At 35.8% G+C, this 26,116-nt stretch overlaps 1 long non-coding RNA gene and 1 other non-coding gene across 2 annotated transcripts in view; both read left to right on the forward strand.

Moving 5' to 3' along the window:
• LOC113664356 (low-density lipoprotein receptor-related protein 4) overlaps nucleotides 1-26,116 on the forward strand; it is a 150,217-nt gene that overhangs the window by 104,995 nt on the left and 19,106 nt on the right. The gene's annotated exons all lie outside the window — the stretch shown is intronic.
• LOC149046126 (uncharacterized) lies at nucleotides 1,959-24,827 on the forward strand. The gene is made up of 6 exons (XR_016186644.1): nucleotides 1,959-2,120; nucleotides 6,740-6,902; nucleotides 6,996-7,090; nucleotides 8,894-8,926; nucleotides 17,869-17,901; nucleotides 24,795-24,827. It is a non-coding gene; the product is annotated as an uncharacterized LOC149046126 (long non-coding RNA).

Genomic DNA, 26,116 nt, shown 5'->3' on the forward strand with positions numbered 1-26,116 from the left:
AAATTCTTTCCGAAAGAACCCGAATGATTTATGCCCGTGAATACGGCAAGATCTTCCATAAACTGAACAATTTTTGAGTGAGTAAATGGTAGTTAAAATAGAGGTGATGCAAATTTAAGAGAGATGCCTCAGCGAAACATTTTCATTTCCGTAACGATAAAGGTGATTTAAAAGGCTTCCAAACAAACTTTGAAACATTATTTTTACAAGTATCTTTCACAATCTGACACCTGTCAATTAGAGAGCGCGCAAGAAAAAAAAAAGCGTAGGAACATTTGAAAACCAACATAACTAGTTTGGCAAGGACTGTCACGACAATGTTTTCTTCAAAATCAGTTAATGATCTAACGGAAAGTATTATTCACTCTCATCGACCACTCATTCATGTACGAAGATTTACCTCTGTTCATTAAGTAAACGGCGAGGAAAGTAATTGAGCAAATTCAATTTTTTTTATTTTGAAGTTGTGAGAGTTTGCTCGTTTGTTTGCTGTAATGGCGTGTTCAACTCTGATCTTTCCTTCACAAAAACTAAATTCGAACGGCACACTCCAACGAGACACAAGGGAATGTAATGCGGCCTTTTCTCAAAAAATTCCTTCAATTTCTGTTGTGCAATTTAAGGTACAAATGTCCAAATTGAACGGAATTGGAAAGACTCACCAGGAGCGTATATTTGTTGTAGAATTTAAAACTTCGCTCGCTCTTTCACTATGAACAAATTGCTCGAGAAAATTCAGATATTAAATGAATAAAAGTTTCATCGTTCAGTTTAACTGTAACCAAATACCTCACGTTTCAACTTTTTGGGTACTTTTTGTGAACGATTAAAATTAATTGCAGACGGTTTTTAGGCCGCTTGTCAACCAATGTAATGACACTATTGTTTATACAAATTCATTCTGAAACCAATATTTTTCTGTCAACCAAAGTGATTTGATAGAGAGAAAAGAGAGGATTCATAAGTTATTTATCGGCTTGAGGTAGTGACCGATGTGTTTGCTTAAAAATACAGCCCAGCCAGAAAACGAGGTATATTTATGAAAAATGACAACGAAAGTTGGGATGTACTCGGCGACTCACGAAAGCGTTACCGTGGCCCGTGGGCAGAGATAGGAAAATACTGACCGGGTAAAGAACCAATCAGATTGCAAGATTCGTTACCGTGCCCTCTAAAAAAACAATAATTTTCCATATTTCTCTTTGAAAATGACCAATTTCTATTGTAAAATATTTTATCTTTATTTAGTATCCTCAAGCGCTTCTAGAGAGTGGAAAAATTCGAACGTTGTCCTTTTCGCCGATCCTGTGCGCAGAGCACGTAGAGATCCAAGCGTGTCTCTTCGGTTTCTACCAGACAAAAATTTAAAATACTGCAAGGGAACTGTCAAATGACGAACGGCAAATTTATTTACCGTAAATATATGTACGGGATGGCTCTTGAGAAAGACGATTTTAGAAGGTTTTCAGTAATCTAGGAATTTCGAGTCGCAGGAAGTTGGGTCGCGGCAGGCATTGCATTAAGAGTGAAAATGTTAATACACTTCACGGATCGCGCATTAATCACTCATACCCTCTGTCACCATCTCCTTGATTTTTGGACCGTTTCGCCGCTTCACTATAAATAGTTTCGACACTTTAAATTATAATAATAGTAAATAAAATAATAATAAAAAATGAAATAATAATAATAATAATAATAAATATAATAATAATAATAAACAAACAAACAAACAAAGTTATGATCCAAAAACTGCTTCTGAAATCATTCTGTAAGTTCTCCCTCCATCTTCTACAAATGATGAGGTTAGCATACAGTCGAATATGCAAGGGAAAAACACCATGAGAGCTTTCAGACATTTGTCAAAACAACCGCACGGAGGGCATCTCTGATTAAGTGCTTGCGTTTACCTTTTCAAAATCACCCATGCAAACTAACAATAGGATTAGATGTTGCATGACGAGCAATTTTCGAAAGGAAAGTAAACAAGCGTCATATTAGAAAAAACACAGCTCGAGTTACTTCTTTTCCAGTGCTCTAAGAGTTTCACTTAGGTACCGGAATTTGCAGAGACCTACAGGTTATCTACGACGAGTTACGATATCCTGTTACAAGATTTGGTAAGTAAATTTATCGCAGATTACTTTATTAGCGCCGACGGCCATACAACGGCGTAGCCATTTTATGACGAACGGTAGCTTCTTTCTGTTAAAACCAAAGAAAATCTCTACGGTTAATTTTTTTTAATGACTAAAAACTTGTCCATATTTTTGGTGCTGACTACAATTTGAATTTACTTTCCATTAACACGAAAGAGGGGAGCCGATTTACGCTGATAAGAGAGTCCCTCCATGAATGTTTTCGTATTTCTATTGATAATAATACTAGAATTTTTTATTACTTCGCCTACATAGTCTGACTTTTAACATAGACACGGCAAGTGTGTTTCGCTGCTTTGTTGGGTTTCAGTGAAGCTTATTGTCTAAATTAGCTTTGTTCGCTTGGTTGTCGATTTCATTGGTTGTAAGTCGCTCTTCAAGCCCATATTGAGAGGCTGGCAGATTTTCGTGATTTTCATGTCTTTGGTGGTGACTACAATTTAACTTTACTTTCCCTTAACACGAGAGAGGGGAACCGATTTACGAGAGAGATCTAGAATCAACAAGCTTTATTACCAAATTGAGAAGTTAAACTTAATTTACAGACATAATATATTAATACAAAAAAGGTAACATTTACTCAGAATAACTGAAAAGCTAATCTAGCTGAGTAAAAGTAAATGAAGGTTAAATATAGGACGTAGGTTGGCACCAAAGCTTGAGCAAAGCAAATCATTGGTCAAAGAAAAATAAAGAAAAATAAGATAAACAAAAAGAAGAAGAGACCAGTTGAAAACTCATGAACAGTAAGACTGTAAGATGTTTAATTTGTACAGCTCTCTTTTGAAGAATTATTAAGGTTTAAGAGTAGAACTACAAGTATTTCCCCAAATTGATAAACCATAGGTGAGGAAGGGGTAAATAATTGAATAATATAATTGATGTAACATGTTTCAGTTTACATAATATCTAACTTTAGATAGTACTCTAATACCTTTTGAAACCTCACTTCGTGTAAGTATGTTTTCCAGTTCAAATTGGAGTAAAAAATGAGTCCTAAATCTTTAACTTTATTATCAGATTTAACAGGTGTATTGGAGATACTAGGATTCAACTTATGAGCTATTCTTTTTTGTGGAGAATGGAAAACCACAAAGCTGGTTTTTTCAATGTTCAAAGATAATTTGTTAGCATATAGCCACTGGCTTCCCTTTCCTAATTCTACATTTAAGTTGGTTTCTAAATTTAGAATGTTAGGACTATCAAGAAACAGGTTTGTATCATCAGCAAAAAGGTTAAATTCTAAGATATTGGAGCATTTAGGCATATCATTAAATTTTATGTATAAAAGAAAAAGAAGTGGGCCAAGCACTGACCCCCGTGGTACTCCACATGTAACAGTTTGGTAGTCAGAATTAGTACCAAACAAAGAGACAAACTGTCTTCTGTTACTTAAATAAGATGCAAACCAATCATTTGCAACACCTCGTATGCCATTATACTCCAACTTGTTTAATATAAACCTATGGTCAACTGTATCAAATGCTTTACATAGATCTAGGAAAATGCCACAAGAGTAGGCGTCATTATCAACCAATCGGTCAAGAGGAGAAGAGCATGGGTGGTCAAATGCTTTGATCTAAAGCCAAACTGGTTATCGTGTAGAATAGAAAATATCTCAAGATAGCTAATAATCCTATTATACATTAATTTTTCAATTACTTTATTAAATATGAAGAGCAGGAAAATAGGTCTATAGTTGGATGCTAAAAAACTGGACCCTTTTTTGTGAATTGGAATTACCCTGGCTACTTTAAATTGATCAGGCACCAAACCAGTAGAAAATGAGCAATTACAAAGCAGCTGAAGAGGGATGTATAAAACGCCTTTTAAAGTCTTAAGAAGGGAGGTTGAAATACTAAATGGGCTAGAAGCCTTGTTAGAATTTAATGACATAATTATATTCTCAATCTCAGTTGAATTGGTATGTGATAAGAAGAAACTAGAGGCCTGTGGTTTATCTTGATAACAATTAAATGATACATTTGGTTTAGGCACAGCTGACGCTAAGTTTTTTTCCAATATTAGAGAAGAATTTTTTCAAATGATCAGCAATAGCTTTATCATTTGTAATCTCATGTTCATTAATAATTAATTTTCTGGGCACGGTGGAACCTTTGGATTTTAGACATATCCATTGCTTTATTCCTTTCCAAATTTATTTTGTTTTTGCCTTGTTGATCATAAAATATTCTTTATAATAATTGGTTTTACTTAGTTTAAGTAGATGATTTAATTTGTTTCGATAACACTTAAATTTGGTATGGCTGTAACATGTATTAGTTTTCTGATAGTGCCTGTATGGATACCTTTAATCCCAGAGTAATCCAGGGCTTTGTTTGAAATTTTGATTCCTTTTGAGTGAGTGGCTTTAAGGGTAAATGATTATTTATGATATTGATTGCTTTTGTGTAAAACTTATCAAACATTTCAGTTGTATCAGATAGTCCATGAAATAAATTGGACCAGTCAATGGAGCTAAATTCATTTTAAAAAGCTTCTTCATTATAATTAGAATAACCTTGTCTAAATCTTTTTTCTTTATGTATTGACAAGGCAAACCTCTTAATGATGAGAAAATTATGCAAATGGTCTGTTACATCATGAAATAAATTCCCTCTGACTGTTTGATATTTGATAGAATTAAAGAACATATTATCAATCAGTGTATAGGAATGATTGTTAATCTTTGTAGGTTTCAGTATGTGGGGTTCTAAAAAGAATGAACCTAGGGTATTAATAAAATCTTTGGTTAAGGGATGTTTATCGAAGTTCAAAAGATTAATATTAAAGTCACCAGATATAAGGCAGAGTTTCCTTTCTTTATTAATTTTGCTAATAACCAAGTAAAAGTTATTCAGAAATGTTTCAAGATTGGAAGAGGGATGTTGGTATCCTATACCACATATCAAATTTCTGTTTTAGTCACTCTCAATTTCAACCCATAGCATTTCACTTTCATTGATGCAAGAGGTAAGATCCTGGAGGTAAGATCATGTCTAACACTATATTGAATACCATTCTTAATAAACATACCACCTGTCTTTTTGTAGTGGTTGAGAGAGAGAGGAATGAGTAGCCAGGCAGATCAAGATTAGAGATTTGTTCATTGGATCTATTAAGCCATGTCTCCGACAAACTTATAATGTGGAAAGGATAATTTAAATCATTTAGTAATTGTACTAGATTATCAAAGTTTGCCTGGATACTTCTTATATTACAATTAAGGAATTAAAATGCCTTGTTTAATTATTATTAATATCGACATCAATCAACGTTCCAGTTTTCCTCACATTTTCGTTTGTATCCCCTCCAGATGTCACAGGAACTCCTCATATTTCGAGACATTAGCGTCTCGTGTACTGAGCTTGATCATCGATGGCGGAACGTAAATCGCTGATCTCTTTGGTTATTTTAGCAGAATCACTTCTTAGGCGATCGTTTTCTTGAGCTAAAGTCTTCGTTTTTTTCTCCAGATTTTCCATCTTAACTTTCATTGTTTCAAAAGATGTATTGAAGAAGGTCATCAATTCCTCGTAAGCCTTCAGCTTTGCGTCTAAGATGGATAACAAGATGGCCGTCAGTTTGGATTCTAAGATTCATCCAAAATAGATCTCAACTTCGCCTCCATTTTAGTTTTTTCTCGAGCCATCTCATCAGTTTACCATTCTGCAATAGGTAATCCGGAAATAACGAAAAATTAAAAGAAATTGACTGTAAGAGTAAAATTAACAGAGCTAAGAAATTCACGCCATGCTCGCATGACAACCGCTGACCATTTTCCTTGACTTTGAATAGTTTGAATGCAAATTACGCTGACGAGAAAGTCTTTCCATGAATGTTTTCGTATTTCTATTAATAACAATACTAGAATTTTTTATTACTTCGCCTATAAAGTCTGATTTGTAATACTTCTACTCCTTTTCCAGTATTGTAAGATTTTCATTCTTCAGTTTTATATTTTTTTCTTTCCTGAGTTTGATTTAAGCTTTGTTTGCTTTTGCGCGACAGAGCGACACAGATTGTAGAAAATTACTACTTCATTATAAATGGTTTCGACAGTTTAAATGGTAATAATAGTAATAGTAATAATACTAACAAACACACAAACAAACAGAGTTATGATCCAAAAAATTTCCTGTAAGTTTTTCCAGCATCTTCTACCATTGATGAGGTTAGCATACTGTCAAGTATGCAAAGGGAAAAACACCTCAGTAGTTTTCAGACATTAGTCAAAACAACCCAGAGGGCAAATAATTGACAAGTGACAAGATGTTGCGTAACGAGCAATTTAAAAAAGAAAAAAAGTTAATGTGTCACCTGGGTATATCTTTAGCTCATCTCAGAGAAAGTACAGTTACACTTATTTCTTTTCCAGTATTATACGAGTTTTATTTTTTTTTTTTCGTCCCTGCATGTTTTGTTTGCTTTTGCGCGACAGGGCGACACAGATTGCAGAAAAATTACTTCTTGACTATAAATAGTTTAGACACTTTAAATAATAATAGTATTAATAACAATAATAATTATAATAACAATAAGTTAAGTTAATTTGCACTCGTCACTTCTAAATATTGCAGATGCATTTAGCTTCTGAGTTTTTCCGCTTTATGACCGGATTTGTGTTTGCGTTCACTCTTTTCCCAATACTGGTATACTCTGTTGTTACCGTGCAAGGATATCGGAATTTGCGGAGACCTACACGTTATCTACGGCGAGTAACGATTTCCTGTTGTTACTTTGGTAAGCAAATTTAATTTGTCGCAAATAATTAGCGCCGATCGACCATATAACTTTGGGTCACTAAACTAATAACGGTCACTTTTGTTTCAACAGGTTTTGATCTCCAAGCGGTTATAACATGGGAAAACCAGTGTGGATTTGGCCGTTTTTCATCTTATTGATTCACCAGAGGGTAGACGTATGCAGAGGTATTTAGACTTTCAAATGAATATCTGACCAACAAGTAAAGCCATCGAATTTCAATTGGATAGATGGGGTAGGCCTTTTAAGAAACTGTCGTACTGCGTCGGTGAGAGAGTATAGCGAGGTAATTTGGTATTATCGACTAAGTTGATTACATAAATTGGCCACCGTAAATAGTTTGAAAGTTGACGTTTTGAGCGTTAGCCCTTCGCCATTCGCTCTGACGAAGGGCTAACGTTCGAAGCGTTGATAATACCAAATTACCATCGAATTTCAAGTCTTTTTAGCTGCAGACGTAATCGGGTGGAACTTACAAGCAAGAGTAACTGTGGCGGGCCATTTACGTACATAAAGAGAGACTAAATGCACGAACTTTGAATTCGGCGAAGTATGCTTGAACTCACTAGGAGCTTCATTTAGAAATTCAAAGTTCTACTTGTTACATCTGCAATTCGAAGTCGAATTTAATTCATGTCACCCAGAAACTGAAATTGGAGAGACTTTGTGCGACAAACGAAGAAACATCGACGTAGCTGTGCAGCACTTGTGGTTTGCATCACAGCTTTATTTACAGCTTGGTGAAAAACAAGAGTAGCAGCTTAATGCGAGTTCTACCTACATAAACATGAACAACACTCTAGGACATCATATCCTATTCATAAATCGGTTTGCATGGCTAAGCGCACGACTTGAGAAGTGTCATTATTAGAATCTCCTGGGAAGGGGAAGGGGTGGTGAACGTGGAGGATTATGGTTGCGTCACGATGACTGATTTTACCAGATTATACCCCATAAGGTTCTATAATAATTTTATTAATATGCTCTTGCTTATCTAAACTCGCACAAAAAAAACCATTTTGAGTGGTAAAAACATATTTTCATGCCCTGGGGACCTAAAAGGGTGGTCGCGCGATAAAGTTATGCAAGCTCCACTTCTTATGCTTGTTTCAATCGCCTTTAACCATTTCGCTCCCAAGATCTTATCAGTAATTCTCTGTGCTGTCTGCCATACAATTCTTATTATGTTAGTTCGGAGAATTTGGTGTTGAATAAACTTATTATCCCCTTAATCCTTCTTTTAATTATGGTTGTTCGTATTTTTGTGGAAACTGGCTTTGACTACGCCATCTTCCATCAGGCTATCGAGTGTGTGTGAGTAAGTGTGTGAATTCTCAGAAGCTTTCGCAACAATCTCGTCGAGTGAGGCCGAAAACATCTCAAAATTTATTCTAGTGCTTTAATTCGATTTTTCCCTCAACACGAAAATGTTAATACAAAAAACCTTTTGTTTACATTTTTTACTTAGCAGCATTGCATTAAATTCGGAAATCAGAAACAATTTGTGTGGGAACTGAGAAAGAAAAAAAAAATGAAACAGGCAAATTACTTTTTAATTAGTCGAGGGAGATGCTTCCTTTTGCGAAGTTATCCTTATGCGAAGTCACACTGCTCAAGCGTCAATACTCTACGAAACAGTGTTTGCCTTCGTAACATACTATGCCAGTTGCAAATAGGACCTATAGTTTACAGCTTTATCGGATATCATTCCTTTTATCCAGTTACTTATTTCCCCCTTTATTTGTCCCTGGCTCAAGTTTATCCAGGGCTTAAGTCATTAACATAGTTTCAGATCTTTTGTTTGTCTCGCACCTGTGTAGATATCCGTCAAAGTCAGGGCTGCTATCGTAAATTTAACTCACTCAGTAAAGAGGCCAGTTCCTATTAAAATTGAATTAGAATCTAAAACATTTGCCTACCAATATAAGAAAATATTTTGCTGACGCATCACCTATATTTTTCCTCATCAGCTTCCACCGTTTCGCCAGAAAGGAATCATACTGGTGAGTACAAATTGTTCAAATATAACTAGTTGAAATAATTTTAAAATATACTTGATAATTATGTACATGTTTTCAGCTCTGGCTCTTGCTTAAGACCAGAAGCATAAGCTTCTGTGAAATTTTCTTAGGCTGAATTAACCATAAGGGCCTACGCTGGCGAGAAAATAAGAGTAGAATGAAAGATTTGACTTTTTCCTACATTTTTAAATAAAATTTCTGGACACCTTCGTTGTTGTACTTTATCACCCCTGAATCAAACATTGAGGTCATGGGAATAAAGGAAATAATGGTCAACTGAAGAACATCTTGATTATTAAACAAATTCTCCTAGCCAGCACATTAGAAAATGTATAGAGAACAGTGTGGAGAATATATAAACTGATGTTAGGGTGTAAAGGGTTAAAGACATCATGCAATCAGTTTTATAAATGTAGAGTACTGCGTAAATATATGATTAGGGTAAGAGCAAGTGCCTAATAAACATCATTCTATGGTCTTCTACTCTTTTACCTTGGAGGGTACCTTGTGTACCTTAAAATTGAAGTTCATTGCCTTTACTAACTGTTTTGGCTATAAAGATCAACAAAAAACAACAGCCACACCAAAAAAAATAATTTTAAAGACACTTCTACAATGGTAGGTAAACACAACTGACATGTATGAATGAAGCATGTCAAGAATTAAGGTATGAAAGAAAACAAATAAATATAACATTATACTCTCGTAAAGCTTTCTTTGGTAGAATGAAGTTTCAAACCCATTGAAATTAAGTTGACTTCATGATTCAGATTTTAGTTAAAGAAATGTGCAATATCTCTTTACAAGGATGAAAAGCCAGGGAATGCCATTTATTAATTTTTAAAATGGTAAATGGCAAAATCTTTAAGATGGAATTAAAACAACCTACTTAAATATGACATAACCAATCACTGAGATTTTAATCGTTGGGTGGCACACAAGGTTATTAAAGAATGATGCAGTACGAACTATAGGTGATATTATGGACCATACAAAGTTATACAATCTCCCCGGTCTCATGGTGACCATTGACTTCGAGAAAGCGTTTGACTCCTTAAGTTGGAACTTCCTTTTTAAGACCTTGGAAAAGTTCAATTTTGGAGAATCCTTTATTAGGTGGATACGTCTTTTCTATACTAATATATCCAGCTGCATTATGAATAATGGTGTAGCAACTCCTCTTTTTTCAATCGGAAGAGGGGTTAGACAGGGAGACCCTCTCTCGCCCTATTTATTTATTTTAGCCTTGAAAACCCTCCTTACCGCTATCAAACAGACTCGAGATATAAAAGGTATAGTAGTAGTAAACAAAGAAATCAAATGTATCACTTTCGCCGATGACTTAACAAACTTTTTACGCGATAAGGAATCTTATGACTCTCTTAGTTCCTTATTGAACACATATGGTGAATGTTCAGGGCTTAAAGGGCATGTAAACCCAAAAATACATGTTTTTCTTATACTATGTAAAAAGTGGCGTAGAAAACGAATTTGAAATTAGTTTTGTCCAATTCGACTTATTTTAGGAGAAAATCGGCATTTTCAACTGAAATTCCAGTTCCGGTAAAAACAATAGCGAGAAGTCGTGACGTAAGCGGTGGAACCAAAATATTGCGCAACACATATTCCCCAGTAGAACTGGTGTGGGAGTTCGTGTAAGTAGCGGTAGTTCGGAAGATGTTTTTTCAGAAGATAGCGACTCGAATGCCTTAAGCTTAGTACATGACAGCGCTGGGGATAATCCAGAATCTTCAGGAGAGTCTGGGCCACGTCCTTAACAATATGACCCGCGTAGGGTTCAACGAAGCGATCCGCACGAAGACAGTACAGAACATGTCGACAGCGATGCGACCATCTCGGAAACTCAGACTGGTATTTAACTTACTTTGTGATTTATTTGTATTTAACATGAAAATGCAATAAATCGAGGGTACAATCTAAAGGAATGCAACAGAATTTTTTTTAACTTGAGCTTTTGAAAGTGTTTTATACAAAATTATCAAAGGTGCGAGTGTGGCACTTGTCAACCAATGCCGACAACTCATGAAAACTCATGAAAACTCAAGTGTTTGTTGTACGGAAATCGGGCAATTGTGGCAAAATGACTTGAAACCCTGATAAGTTGTATCACTGAGCATCCAGGTTTTCAGTCAATTTGCCTCGATTTCTGGGTGCTGGAGACGGCCAAGTACGCCTACAGGCAGCAGCAAAGCACAGATAATCACACCGGAAACGACTAAGCTAAATATTTTCTGTTTTATGTTTTGTTACATTCTGAGATCGATTTACTTGAGTTGTTTCTGCCATTGATTTAATAATACAGTTATGTACTAGAGCTAGTTGTTTTTCGCTTCTTTCCTGGCAGGAAATTCCGCTAAATTGCCTACAGATAGCTTGTTCGTTGGTGTTGGAGATATCTCGGCAAACACTTTAGGGTCGCTGTGCTATCTTGTGCGGTAAACAATATCCTTCATCTCAGAAGCATTTCCATTGACTGCTACAAACAACAGAACGTTCGAACGGCTCGACGAAATTGGCTATTTTCACTTGAACAAATTTCAAAAATTGTCGCTTCAAATTTGCGTCATTTGGAAATATTTGCATTGTATGCCCAGTTTTGTTTGAATCAGTACAAAACTGGACGACACAATGCCTCACCATTACGAAAAAAATTGCATGTATTGAAGCAAACTGTAAGTAAAAAAATCATGACGAGACCAGCAAACAACAGCTGTAGAAAAGACTCCTTCATGCCTCACGCGATTATAAAACGAGACTTTGGAGGGTCCACCCGTGACGTCACAGGAAAGATGGCGCCATTCAAGATGGCGAATGTTTCGAATTTGGAAGAGCTTTTACAAAGTGAAAATGGACTTTTGAGAATAAACGAATGGTACCTTTGGTGTACTTGATATATTTACTAAACATCTATGTGAAAAGAAAATGAACGTTTTTTGGGTTTACATGCCCTTTAAACTAAATAAGGACAAAAAAGAAGCCTACTGGTTAGGAAGTTCCTATCGAAATCACGAAGCTCTCGATATTAATAAGGTGAATGAGCCAATTAAAATACTAGGTATATTTTTCACTTATGATCAGCGTAAAAGCAGAGAGCTTAACTTTGACCTTACTTTAAAGTCAATAAGAAAGTCCTTAAGTTGCTGGCAATGGAGAAACTTAACATTAATTGGTAAAATTCAATTAGTGAAAACATTTGCTACGCCTAAGTTTATGTATCGGGCCTCTTTATCTCTTTTGATAAGGATATAATTAAAAGCATAAATTCTGTGATATTCAATTTCGTGTGGAGAGGCAAAGACAAAGTCAAAAGACTAGCCTTAATTAGTGAATACGAAGACGGTGGCCTCAAAATGCCTCACCCTGAATCTTTAATTAAAACTCAAAGAATTGTGTGTCTTGCAAGGTATTTAGATGATAATAGTAGTCCGTGGAAAGTTTTCTTGTCTCATTATCTTAAGAATGTAGGAACCCGTTTTCTGCTTCAGTGCAATTTCAATCCATCGCGCCTACCCTGTAAACTACCTTCTTTTTATAAAGAATGTCTTGAAGTTTTGTCTGACTTTAATGGCAATCACGATATAATAGCTACAAAACAGGACGTTTTAAATGTGACTATCTGGAACAACCAGAACCTCTTGATTAACAAGAAATCAATATACAACAAGAGAATAAAAGAAGCAGGTTTTGTGAAACTTGGAGATATTCTCTCAAATGACTCAAAATTAAAAAGGTGGGACGCTTTTAGAGAGAAAAATCTCTCCTTGTCAGATTACTTACTCCTACAAGGCATTTTTTCCGCCATTCCGCCTAACTGGAAACAGCTCCTTAACGTTGGAGAGAATAATAACAACCGAATTGACAAAACTGTTTCAGACGATGTTCAAGATATAACTAGAATGACTTCAAAATCAATCTATTACACCCTGGTCAAACGAATCCAGATTTCTCCGACTGCCCAATCTAAGTTTAATTCCGTATATAATATTTCAGGTAATATAGACTGGAAAAATATTTATCTATTGCCGGGTCGAGTCAATCTTGACACCAGAACGAGAGCCTTTCAATACAAAATCTTAAATCGTATTCTCTACACCAATAAAATCCTATATAAAATGAATTTGGTTCCTTCTCCGATGTGTACCTTTTGTGGAGATCACGAAGAAACTCTTGAGCATCTTCTAATCAGCTGTACCTACACTAAAAACTTTTGGCTTTCGGTTATTTCTTGGTTAAATACTTACAATATGAAAATTGATAAGCTTGATGAGGTAACAATCCTCTTTGGTATTTCCGATAATAACCCTGGGAATTGTTTGTTAAATCACATAATCATTCTTGGAAAATATACCATTTATTCATGTCGTTGTAAAAATATCAAGCCGTCTGTATCCTTACTGAAGGCTAAAACATCTGAAACTCGGAAATTTGAATTTTTGATTGCAAAAAAGAATAAAAAAGAATCTATTCATTATAAAAAATGGGAAAACATGTTATTGTAACTCAATAGATGAGTATCGGGTATTAACAGTTATAGACGCAGTTGTATATACAGTCGTTCTACCAAAAAAGGAATTTGATGTAGAAGTATTTGTACAAATTAGGCTTATATTATTATAAAACCACAACATAAATTAAATCTAACCGACTGTGAATGTAATGTAATGTAGTATTTCGTAATTAGTGTTAGTGAGTAGCGTAAGCGTTAGTGTAATTAACTTTGTATTTGTTTGTATTACTCTAGTATTTGTGCTTTAAGTGAAAATAAAAAAAAATGTTTAAAAAAAAAAAAATTAAAGAAGTTTTCTGGAAAAAAAAAGGGCAATAGAATTAAAGATTCAGGAGAAGCATATCACATTAACTAGTTTACTGATGTTCTCATCTGAATTCAATCTGTAAAAAGGACTCTGCAACACTTTTGTTTATCTTCTCACACTATAGCTTAAACATAAAATTCAATTATTTGCAGGGAGGTTAAGGAGAAAATTAAAGGAATAGATATATGTTACATAAAAAGAAACCCCTTACGATAAAATAAAGCAGATGCATATTACCTACTTAGCTATGCTTCTGAATACAGCGATAATAAGTATTTTTTAAGCAACTATCTATGTAACCACTAAATTCGACTTTATTGGTTTTCTCAAGTGCTTATCTAACCTCATTACTCGAGTGACTGCCCAAAACCAAAGGAAATATACAAAAGACAAACGCAACTAGCAAGCAGTTGACCGAAACCATTTCGGTACACAGGAAAACAAAAACAGGGAACCAAGCCACGCCAAATTATCGAGTGTCAAATGAGTATAGTTTCCTAAAATCGTATGGAAAGTTTAAAATGTGCTTCACTTGTGCTACATATACGGATTTATCGTTGTCAATTACGAATGAAATTCGAAGAGAGTTACTCAATTAATTCAGTCAAAAGAAATTATCCAAGCAGATTACAGAAATTGTTCACGAATTGTAAACTAATAATGTTTCAACAAAACTTCCTTAAATTATGGTGCCGATACGAATTTAACGCTCATAATAACTTATGAAATTCCGAGATTGTACTTCAATGAATTCAACAGAAAATTTCCAGGAAGGTTACAGAAACGGACTCTCAAACACGGCTCTTGAATTCGATAACTATAAACAACAATTATTTACGCTAACCATGTGCTTACCAGCTTGCAGGATCCCGTCTAATTACACGAACACAGCTCGGACGCTTCTGCAAAATTTGATGACTTTCAATTTCAGAGCTTGATTCTTCAAAAGGTAGTATTTTTGGGGCCTTAACGTTAGAGAAAACCCAGATAAGACAAGACCTACCTCCTTTTCTTCCTCGGATCCTTTGTGGTACGCTTCTCTTTGTTGATGACCTCGCTTCAGTCTGTTTTCAGGAGCATCTTTGTATTTCCTTCTCGCGTTGCTCCTCGCTATATATTCGCCTTTTTACGTATGCCTTTTTTTGTTCTCTTAAGCTTTCCTCTCGCCGTATTCTGCCTATTTTAGCGTCCTTCCGAACTTTCTTACGCGTTTTCCTCGACTCGCTTTATACCTTTTACTTCTTACTTTCTTTGGTCGCTCTGCCTCTTTCTTTCCACTTTCTTCAGGTTGAAAAGTTTTAGCTTTGCCGGTATTGTTGCTTTGCGAGTTGATTAGAAATTGCAAAATTCTGAGAATTACTGTTCAACCTCAGCAGTTTGATTTCCCGCTCAAAACGAGGATTGCAAACTATTTGCTTACGTGGCTTCACATTTACCAGCCCACGTGAAACCCTCGTGTAATGCTTAACCGTGTGCCCACGGTACGCAGCACTAAAGGTCGGCACTCAAGTATGCGCACTTCAGTGTCATCTGCTGGTGTCTGCTGGCACACACTAACGGGGTATCCAAGTTACGCACGTAATTACGCTTGCGCATTACCTTCTCCCTCGCTCTTCCATTACGTTATGACTAAGATAATGTCTGTAGTACAACTGGCCGCGCATGCTAAAAGTAGCACCTTGTACGGACGCCCGTAAAAGTAAAAATTGTTTCAGCTTGATGGGTTACTACTATTTTGTATAAATATGGGGCTACGCTGCCCGCGCTGCGAGCTCCGCTATTAAGCGGCATAAAGCTCGTCATGCCCAGAAACTGGAAATTGGAGAGATTTTCCATGACAAATGAGGAAACATCAACCTAGCTTAGTGAATCACTTGCTGTCTGCATCACAGCTTTATTGACAGCTTGCTAGAAAAAAGGAACAGCAGCTAAATGCGAGTTCTACTTACATAAACATGAACATCATATCCTATTCATAAATCCGTTTGCATGGCTAAGCGCACGATTTGGGAAGTGTGATTATCAAATTCTCCTGGTAGGGGGGAAGGGGTGGGGGGTAGTGGAGAATTTTGCTTGTGTCACGATGAAATTTACCTGATTATTCCCCATAAGGTTCTGTAATATTGTTATGACAGAACTGTCATTTCTAGCTTATTGTTGACGACGACTGATCCCCCTCCGTGTCCCTTAAAAATCATGTGAACCCCCCTTCGGCGATAAAAAGCCGCTGGTCACCTTATAAGGGTCATATTTACTTTGCAATTTCGAAACCTATCGCTATATTCATAGTGATTTCGAAACTGCCGTCCTTCTCTTTCTAACTGCTTACTCATAACAGCTGTTATTGCATGCCCATTCTCGAATAAACTTTATATTGATATCAGCAGCGTTAACTTAACGTCAAATCTTGTTGTGGTAATGATACGTATGCGAGGTCAGAAATTCTTTTGCGCGCACGATTGCCTCTTAGCGATCCTGAATCAGGCCATACGGTCGTTAATTAAAGCTTTATTTGTGATTCTGCCAATTGATCGACCGGTCCAGTTTCATGCGAATAATAACCCGTTAAATTTTCTCAGAATTCTGCGCTGATTAAAAGTAAACATTCTACCACAAAAAAAAAATTAATCAGGAGTAAAAACCTCAGAGTCCATCCCATGATTCGCCATCAGCGTAATGCCCTCTTGTCGTATGATAGAGGCATTTCGTTATTAGTTGCTTCACTGCAGAACAACTTTACCTTTTGGAAAATTTTAGTCCTCGTCTCATTGACCTCTCCAGATGACTACGGCCGGAATTACCATAGATCAATTTGTCGCAAATTTATCTCAAAGGTCTTTTAGAGAAGCTTACTTGCACTTCATAACTAACAGTGGCCAACCGGTCAAGACCTTTATCATGTAGTGGACAAGTTTCTTCGAATCAAATATGTTCTTGCTTATCTTAACTCGCAAATGAAACGATTTTTAGCGGTAAAAACGTATATTTTGATGCCTTGGGGACTTAAAACGGTGGTCGCACGATAAAGTTTTGCAAACTCCACTTGTTATGCTTGTTTCAATCTCCTTTAATCCTTTCGCTCATAAGATCTTATCGGTAATTCTCTCTGCTGTCTGCCATACAATTTTTATGATGTGATTTCGGAGAATTTGGTATTAGATCGACTAATAATCCCCTAATCAATATTTTTCTTTTTACTCATCACTTGTGTACTTGATGTTGTAAAGATATTGTGAAGAAAAATTCTGTTTTGGTCATTCATGGGAGTTAAAGGGTTAATAACCAAGCAACTCCTTCTCCTTGTTTTGTTTTGGTTTTGCCTTTAAGTATTTATGTTTGTTTGTTTATTTGCATGTTTTATTCATTCGTTCACTTATTTTTTTTAATTATGGTTCCAATTTTTGTGGATACTAGCTTTTATGACGCTACTTCCATCACGCTATCGAGCGTGTAAGTAAAAGCATGAATTCTGAGAAGCTTTCAAAACAATCCCGTCAAGTGAGGCCGAAAACATCTCAAAATTTACTCTAGTGCTTTATTTTGATTTTTCCCTCAACACGAAAATTTTAATGTAAAAAATATATGTTTACAGTTTTTACTTAACGGCGTTGTATTAACTTCGGAATTCAGAAACAATTTGTGTGGGAACTAAGCAAGAAAAGAAAAAATGAAACAGGCAAATTACTTTCTATCAGTCAATTGAGATGCTTCCTTTTGCGAAGTTATCTTTATGCTAAGTTACACTACTCAAGCGTTAACTCTCCACGAAATAGTATGTGCCTTCATAACATACTATGCCAGTTGCAAACAGGATCTGGAGTTTATCATTCGTTTACCCAGCTACCCAATTCTCCTATCATTTGTCTCTAGCACAAGTTTATCCATGGCCTAAATCATTAACATAGTTTCAGATCTTTTGTCTATCTTGCACCTGTGTAGATATCAGTCAAAGTCAGGGCTGCTATCGTAAATTTAACTCACTCAGTAAAGAGGCCAGTTCCTATTAAAATTGAGTTAGAATCTCAAACATTTGCCTACCAATATAAGCAAATATTTTACTAACACATCACCTATATCTTTCCTCATCAGCTTCCACCGTTTCGCCTGAAAGGAATCACTCCGGTGAGTGCAAATTGTTCAAATATAACTAGTTGAAATAATTTTAAAATATACTTGATCATTCTGTACATGTTTTCAGTTCTGGCTCTTGCCTAATACCAGAAGCATAAGCTTCTGTGAAATTTTCTTAGGCTGAATTAGCCATAAGGGCCTATGTTGGCGAGAAAATAAGAATACAATGAAAGATTTCACTATTTCCTACATTTTAAATAAAATTTCTGGACACCTCCGTCGTCGTACGTGTCAATATTTCAGACATGTTTCAAAGAAAAATAACAAAACAAAACAAGGTGGAGTTGTTGCATCATGTTAACATGGAATGCAACAATACATTTTATCAATATGTAAAAGGTTTTCACTTGACTATCTGCTGGCAATTCTTCGTATTCAGTAAATTTCAACCCAACTATTTTCTACAACTTGTAAACACCATTCCAAAAGGATTAGTCAGGGAAATGGAAATTTGTCACATATACCCGGTGTAATAAGCTAACAGGATTGAGGGGGGTGTATGTGGGAATAGGCTCTCTTGTCGGTATCATTAATTTGCCAATCGCTCCTGTTGGCAATGTGTTGATGAAGTTGGGCTGTCAGGAAAGGGAACTGAGGATTTAAGTAGGCATGCAGTGAATATTTTCAACCCGGAAAACTATCATCGTGAAAGCCATACTTGTCCCTGGTAACTCATTCATGATAAACTAGTTTTAAGAAGGATACAACATTTTATTTCATAAATTTGATGCAAAGTCTGTGCGCAAAATCTTAATTTGACTATACTTTTACAGCAATACCAATCCCTACCCATCATAAAATGTTAGGAGGATCAGAGGAAAAACTAATGTGCCATACATCTGTAAGATTTCATGTAATTATTTTAATTACACAAATGTTTACTGATACCAGGAGACCTAAGAATATTCAAAAGAAAATAAAATGGTTGAAAATTTTGAATTCAACATAGGCCAAATACACAAAATTCTTAGAAAAAGAAATGTGTACTAATGAAAAAGCTACGCAAACTTTTTAGAACACCTGCCTGTACCTGTATAACACCACATAGTAAAGTCATTGGAAGGAGCCATTATCCCGGTTTTATATGTTGAAAACCCATGCACATGCAGATTTCTTCTAAACCTGTAGTTCAAGACTGCAATGACTTCGAAATTCTGATGCACAGCTCAAAAGGAAAAGAAATAAGTCTCAAGTTTCTCTTTATTCAGTTTAGGTTTGTGACGTAATATTTGGTCACACATTCATACAAAAACAGGTTCAAGAAATTTCACAACTAATTCATAAGGTTAGCATACCCAGAAAAATCACCTTCATGTACAAATTAGACCAGATTTGTACTGATGATGCACAAAAGAGCTATCGGTAGTAAGAGGGCAGGCTTTTCTTTCTTCATTTAAAGAAATGCTGAGGTTATCATCTTTCCACAAGCTTAGTGGAAAGTGAGAGTGATTGAGACTGATTGTGACTATGTTATTTGAATAAATATCCAGAGGAGGATAAAAAGTAAGATATTTGGACTTTTGAGTTCTTAAGGTACAGAGAAATAGCCAAATATGGTACAGTTACAATTAACATAAAGTTGACAGTTTGAAAACTAAAAGATACATATTACAATCATCAGGCCCTACGCATCTTAGCGAAAAAAAGGTCAATTACCACCATAACTTCTCCAAATGTTTGTGCTTATCTCATAGCATGTGACTGTATAGGTCACGTGGAAGGTTCCTGCATGGGGACTGACATTTCAATCACCTCAGCAAAGTGTAATCATCAGAATTGCAAGCCATGGTGTATTTACCAAGTGCTTAAGTTTCCAAATTGGTCATGTAATTGTTGCAGTGGAGTTCACTCCCTTTTGATGCTATATTCAGCTTGATCATCCTGTTACATGTGAAAACACCAAATGCTAATCACATATTCAAATAATTACTTGACTCAAAAGTTATAATTCTTTTAACAACCTGCTTCTTTTAATTGTGCTTCAGAAATAATAAATGGTATAGATAAAGGAAAAAAGTCCGTGAAACATTCTATGTTAAATGAAACTTTGTTGTGAATGTTAATTATGACAGCAACGAAAACATGTGTGAAGCTATAATAACAATTACCTTTCCATGTAAACAAACCAGAATGAAGCATGATATGAATAAGTTTAATCTCACCCAGTTTGAATGTAGAATCCAAAATCTAATTAACTTACTGGTGAATAGGAAGAGGCTCCATGTGTTTTTCTTGCTTCTGTATAAATAGATATCACAAATCAATCAATTTTCTTATGGAAATCTATTTTTATCATCTATCTTTTACCAGAAAGAAAAGTATTTCCCATGAAAATTCAAACATTAGAGACATTAGCTACAAGTGACAGGTTTTTCCATTGCAAGTCACAGTCTCATACCATCAGATTCTCCTCACATTTTTTTTTGTTACATTTGAAAGCATCAGAATATGTTAATCATTACCATATGATGAAATCTCCTATTTTAACCCTTTAAGTCCCATTAGTGACCTAGAGAGGATTTCTCCTTACTCTACTCTGAGGGTTAAGATACATATGGTAATCATACGTTCGAGAAAGACAACAAATAAATATAACATTATACTCTAGTAAAGTGTTGGTTGGTAGAATGAAGTTTCAAACTCATCGAAATTAAGTTGACTTCATGATTCAGATTTTAGTTAAAGAAATGTGCAACGTCTCTTTACAAGGATGAAAAGCCAGGGAATACCATTTGTTAATTTTTAAAATAGTAAAGGGCAAAATCTTAAAGATGGAATTAAAAAGAAAACCTACTTAAAAATGACATAACCAATCACTGAGATTTTAATCATTGGGTGGCACATAAGGATATTAAAGAAGTTTTCTGAAAAAAACAAGGGCAATAGAATTAAAGATTCAGGAGAAGCATATCACATTAACTAGTTTACTGATGTTCTCACCTGAATTCAATCTGTAATGAGGACTCTGCAACACTTCTATTTTATCTTCTCACACTAGAGCTTAAACATAAAGTTCAATTATTTGCAGGGAGGTTAAGGAGAAAATTAAAGGAATAGATATATGTTACATAAAAAGAAACCCCTTACGATAAAATAAAGCAGAAGCAGATTTTGATTGCACCTTTCATTTGCGGTTCGTAATTTAATTCTCAGATGTTTGACGGGTTCTCACATGACAATATTGTAAAAATCTAATTACCGCGTCACTACGACTGCATTAAGCAGTCCAAACGATAGGACAAGAAATAAATTGAGGGATGCGAACATTTTGAAATGTTATTCGCGCGATGAACCGGCGCGAGGGATTTGTAGGCGATGAATGCCAAAGTCATTTTTTTACCGAAACGGAACTTGAATTATAAGCTGAAGTTGGTAACAAACGACGATTGGTAAAAATAAGTTAGAATTTTTCTGGGCCTTAACGTTAGAGAAAACCCAGATAAGACAAGACCTACCTCCTTTTCTTCCTCGGATCCTTTGTGGTTCGCTTCTCTTTGTTGATGACCTCTCTTTAGTCTGTTTTCAGGAGCATCTTTGTATTTCATCCTCGCGTTGCTCTTCGCCAGATATTCGCCTTTTTACATATGCCTTTTTTTGTTCTCTTAAGCTTTCCTCTCGACTTATTCTGCCTATTTTAGCGTTCTTCCGAACTTTCTTACGCGTTTTCCTCGACTCGCTTTACACCTTTTACTTCTTACTTTCTTTGGTCGCTCTGCCTCTTTCTTTCCAATTTCTTCAGGTTGAAAAGTTTTAGCTTTGCCGGTATTGTTGCTTTGCCAGTTGATTGGAAATTACAAAATACTGAGAATTACTGTTCAAACTCAACAATTTGATTTCCCGCTCAAAAAAGCGGGTTGCAAATTATTTGCTTACGTGGCTTCACATTTACCAGCCCACGTGAAACCCTCGTGTAATGCCTAACCGTGTGCCCACGGTACGCAGCACTAAAGGTCGGCACTCGAGTATGTGCACTTCAGTGTCATCTACTGGTGTCTCCTGGCACACACTAATGGGGTATCCAAGTTACACACGTAGTTGCGCTTGCACATTACCTTCTCCCTCGCTCCTCCATTACGTAATGACCAAGATAGTGTCTGTAGTCCAGTTGGCCGCGCATGCTAAAAGTAGCACCTTGTGCGGACGCCCGTAAAAGTCCAAATTTTTTCAGCTTGATGGGTTACTACTATTTTGTATAATTATGGGGCTACACTGCGCGTGCTTCGAGCTCCGCTATTAAGCGGCATAAGGCTCGTCATGCCCAGAAACTGGAAATTGGAGAGATTTTCCATGACAAATGAGGAAACATCAACCTAGCTTAGTGAATCACTTGTGGTCTGCATTACAGCTTTATTTTACAGCTTGCTAGGAAACAGGAACAGCAGCTAAATGCGAGTTCTACCTACATAAACATGAACATCATATCCTATTCATAAATCCGTTTGCATGGCTAAGCACACGACTTGGGAAGTGTGATTATCAAAATCTCCTGGTAGGAGGGGAAGGGGTGGGGGGTAGGGGAGAATTTTGCTTGTGTCACGATGGAATTTACCTGATTATTCCCCATAAGGTTCTGTAATATTGTTATGACAGAACTGTCGTTTGTAGCTTATTGTTGATCCCCCTCCGTGTCCCTTGAAAATCATGTGAACCCCCCCAAAAATCCTTCAACTCCCCCTTCGGCGATAAAAAGCCACTGGTCACCTTATAAGGGTCACATTTACTTTGCAATTTCGAAACCTATCGCTATATTCACAGTGATTTCGAAACTGCAGTCCTCTCTTTCTAACTGCTTACTTATAGCAGCTGTTATTGCATGCCCATTCTCGAATAAACTTTATATTGATATTAGCAACCTTGACTTAAAGTCAAATCTTGCAAGGCTTTTGTTGTGGTAATGATACGTATGCGAAGTCAGAAATTCTTTTGCGCGCACGATTGCCTCTTAACGATTCAGAATCATGCCATGCGGTTGTTAATTAAAGCTTTATTTGTGATTCTGCGAATTGATCAACCGGTCCAGTTTTATGCGAATAATAACCCGTTAACTTTTCTCAGAATTATGCGCTGATTAAATGTAAACATTCTGCCACAAAAAAAATTAATCAGGAGTAAAACCTCCATGTCCATCCCTTGATTCGCCATCAGCGTAATGCCCTCTTGTCGTATGATAGAGGCATTTCGTTATTAGTTGCTTCCCTGCAGAACAACTTGAATTTTTGGAAAATTTTAGTCCTCGTCTCACTGACCTCTCCAGATGACTACAGCCGGAGTCGCCATAGATCAATTTGTCGCAAATTTATCTATTTACAATTCATAACTAACAGTGGCCAACCGGCCAGGACCTTTATCATGTAGTGGACAAATTTCTTCGAATCAGATATGTTCTTGCTTATCTTAGCTCGCAAATGAAACGATTTTGAGCGGTAAAAACTTATATTTTGATGCCTTGGGGACTCAAGAGGGTGGTCGCGCGATAAAGTTATGCAAACTCCACTTGTTATGCTTGTTTAAATCTCCTTTCACCCTTTCGCTCCTAAGACCTTATTAGTAATTCTCTCTACTGTCTGCCATACAATTTTTGCAATGTGATTTCGGAGAATGTGGTGTTAGATCGACTTATAATCCCCTAATCAATATTTATCTTTTTTCTCATCACTTGTGTACTTGATGTTGTAAAGATAATGTGAGGAGAAATTCTGTTTTGGTCATTCATGGGAGTTAAAGGGTTAATAACCAAGCGACTCCTTCTCCTTGTTTTTTTTAATTTGTTGTTGTTGCTGTTGTTTTTTTTCTTTTTTGGCTTTTTGGTTTTGTTTTTTTTGCCTTAAAGTATTTTTTATGTTTGTTTAATTGCATTTTTTTATTCATTTATTCACTTATTCTTCTAATTGTGGTTCCAATTTTTGTGGATACTAGCTTTTGTAACGCCACTTCCATCACGCTATCGAGCGTGTAAGTAAAAGTATGAATTCTTAGAAGCTTTCAAAACAATCCAGTCAAGTGAGGCCGAAAACATCTCAAAATTTACTCTAGTGCTTTAATCTGATTTTCCCTCAACACGAAAATTTTAATGTAAAAAATATGTTTACAGTTTTTACCTAGCAGCGTTGCATCAACTTCGGAATTCAGAAACAATTTGTGTGGGAACTGAGCAAAAAACAGGCAAATTACCTTCTGTTAGTCGATTGAGATGCTTCCCTTTGCGAAGTTATCCTTAAGCGAAGTTATACTACTCAAGCGTCAACACTCCACGAAGCAGTATGTGGCTTCATAGCATACTATGCCAGTTGTAAACAGGATCTAGAGTTTATCATTCGTTTTACCCAGCTACCCAATTCTCCCATTATTTGTCTCTAGTTCAAGTTTATCCATTGTTAAGTCATTAACATAGTTTCAGATCTTTTGTTTATCTTGCACCTGTGTAGATATCCATCAAAGTCAGGGCTGCTATCGTAAATTTAAATCACTCAGTAAAGAGGGCAGTTCCTGTAAAAATTGGGTCAGAATCTAAAACATTTGCCTACCAATATATATATATATATATGTTATTCACCAGACGGGAGGTCCGTATTGCAGATTGCAGGATTTGTAGAATACCGCCCGCTCACAAACTGAGAAAAAAATAGAAGCAAATATTTTGCTAACACATCACCTATATTTTTCCTCATCAGCTTCCACCATTACGATAATATGGAATCACCCTGTTGAGTGCAAATTGTTCAAATATAACAAGTTAAAATAATTTTAAAATATACTTGGTCATTCTGTACATGTTTTCAGCTCTGGGTCTTACCTAATACCAGAAGCATAAGAACTGAGAAAACTGAGGAAAAAAATAAGAGCAAATATTTTGCTAACACATCAGCTATATTTTTCCTCATCAGCTCCCAGCATTTCGACAAAAGGGAATCACCCTGGTGAGTGCAAATTGTTCAAATATAACAAGTTAAAATAATTTTATATATACTTGATCATTCTGCACATGTTTTCAGCTCTGGCTCTTGCCTAATACCAGATGCATAAGCATAATACCAGAAGCATAAGGGCCTATGCTGGCGAGGAAATAAGAGTAGTATGAAAGATTTGACTATTTCTTACCAGTTTTTAAATAAAATTTCTGGACACCTTCGTTGTTGTACGCGTCAATATTTCAGACATGTTTCAAAGAAAAAAACAAAACAAAACAAAAAATGAAACAGAGCTTTATTTCTTCTTTTTTTGCCAAAAGAGTTTTGGTTAGAAAACTCTTTGCGATAAATACTCTATTTAATGTGTAAAATCTGATGATATTTCTTGCCGAGGAATAAATTAGACGGTTCTGATGAGTTTTACATAAACTTCCTTAGGATATGTAAGGTTACCTTCAGAAAGATTTCAAATTTTTTGTCGCGGCAATGCACTAAGGCTGAGCTATGGACTGTCCAATTTTTTTCTCTACACTTGTCCTTCGCTTTCCGCTTTTTCTATTTAATATCCCACCCTTAGCAGAGAGAGACTATTTTCAATTGTCACAGCGACTGTGTTTTTTTAATTTTTTTTGTTTTTTTTGTTTTTGTTTTTGTTTTCTTATTATTTTTTTTTAACATTTCTCATGGGATTTAATAACCTATCTCACTAGTTTGGGTCACGAGATTCAACACCATATCTTAATGCGCCATATTATATGAAACAGTCGATTAAGTGGTAGAGTGGAGGATTTATACGTGGAACCTCCAGATTTATAATGCAATCTTTGCTCTTTTGCCCATGAATCTTGTCTCTTCAAACTGGATTCTATAGGGCGTGCATCGTAGGAAATTTGATGAGGGAAGATAAGGTTTTGACTTTGAACATTATCTACCCTTGATGTAAATGTTGTCCCGGAATACTTGCAGTAAACCTCACTTTGGAAACCCTGCATTTCAGGTAACTCTAGATTTCCCCGAGTAAGCTTTGTTTTGGAGAATTCAGATATTAAATGAATGAAAGTTCCATCAATCAATTCAATTGTAAACGAATATCTCACAATTTGAACTTTGGGAGCTACTTTTGTGAAGGATTAAAGTTAATTGAAAACTGGTTTAGGCCGCTCGTCAACCTTTTTCATGACACATTTGCTACCACAAATTTATCACGAAAACAATTTTCTGCTAGCAACCTAAGTGATTTGAGAGTAAGAAAAGAGACGATTAATAAGTAATTAATCTGCTTAATTTGCTTTAAAATA

The sequence above is a fragment of the Pocillopora damicornis genome, chromosome 5 (genome assembly GCF_964200805.1).
Source record: "Pocillopora damicornis chromosome 5, jaPocDami1.2, whole genome shotgun sequence".
In the NCBI taxonomy this organism is placed as follows: domain Eukaryota; kingdom Metazoa; phylum Cnidaria; class Anthozoa; order Scleractinia; family Pocilloporidae; genus Pocillopora; species Pocillopora damicornis.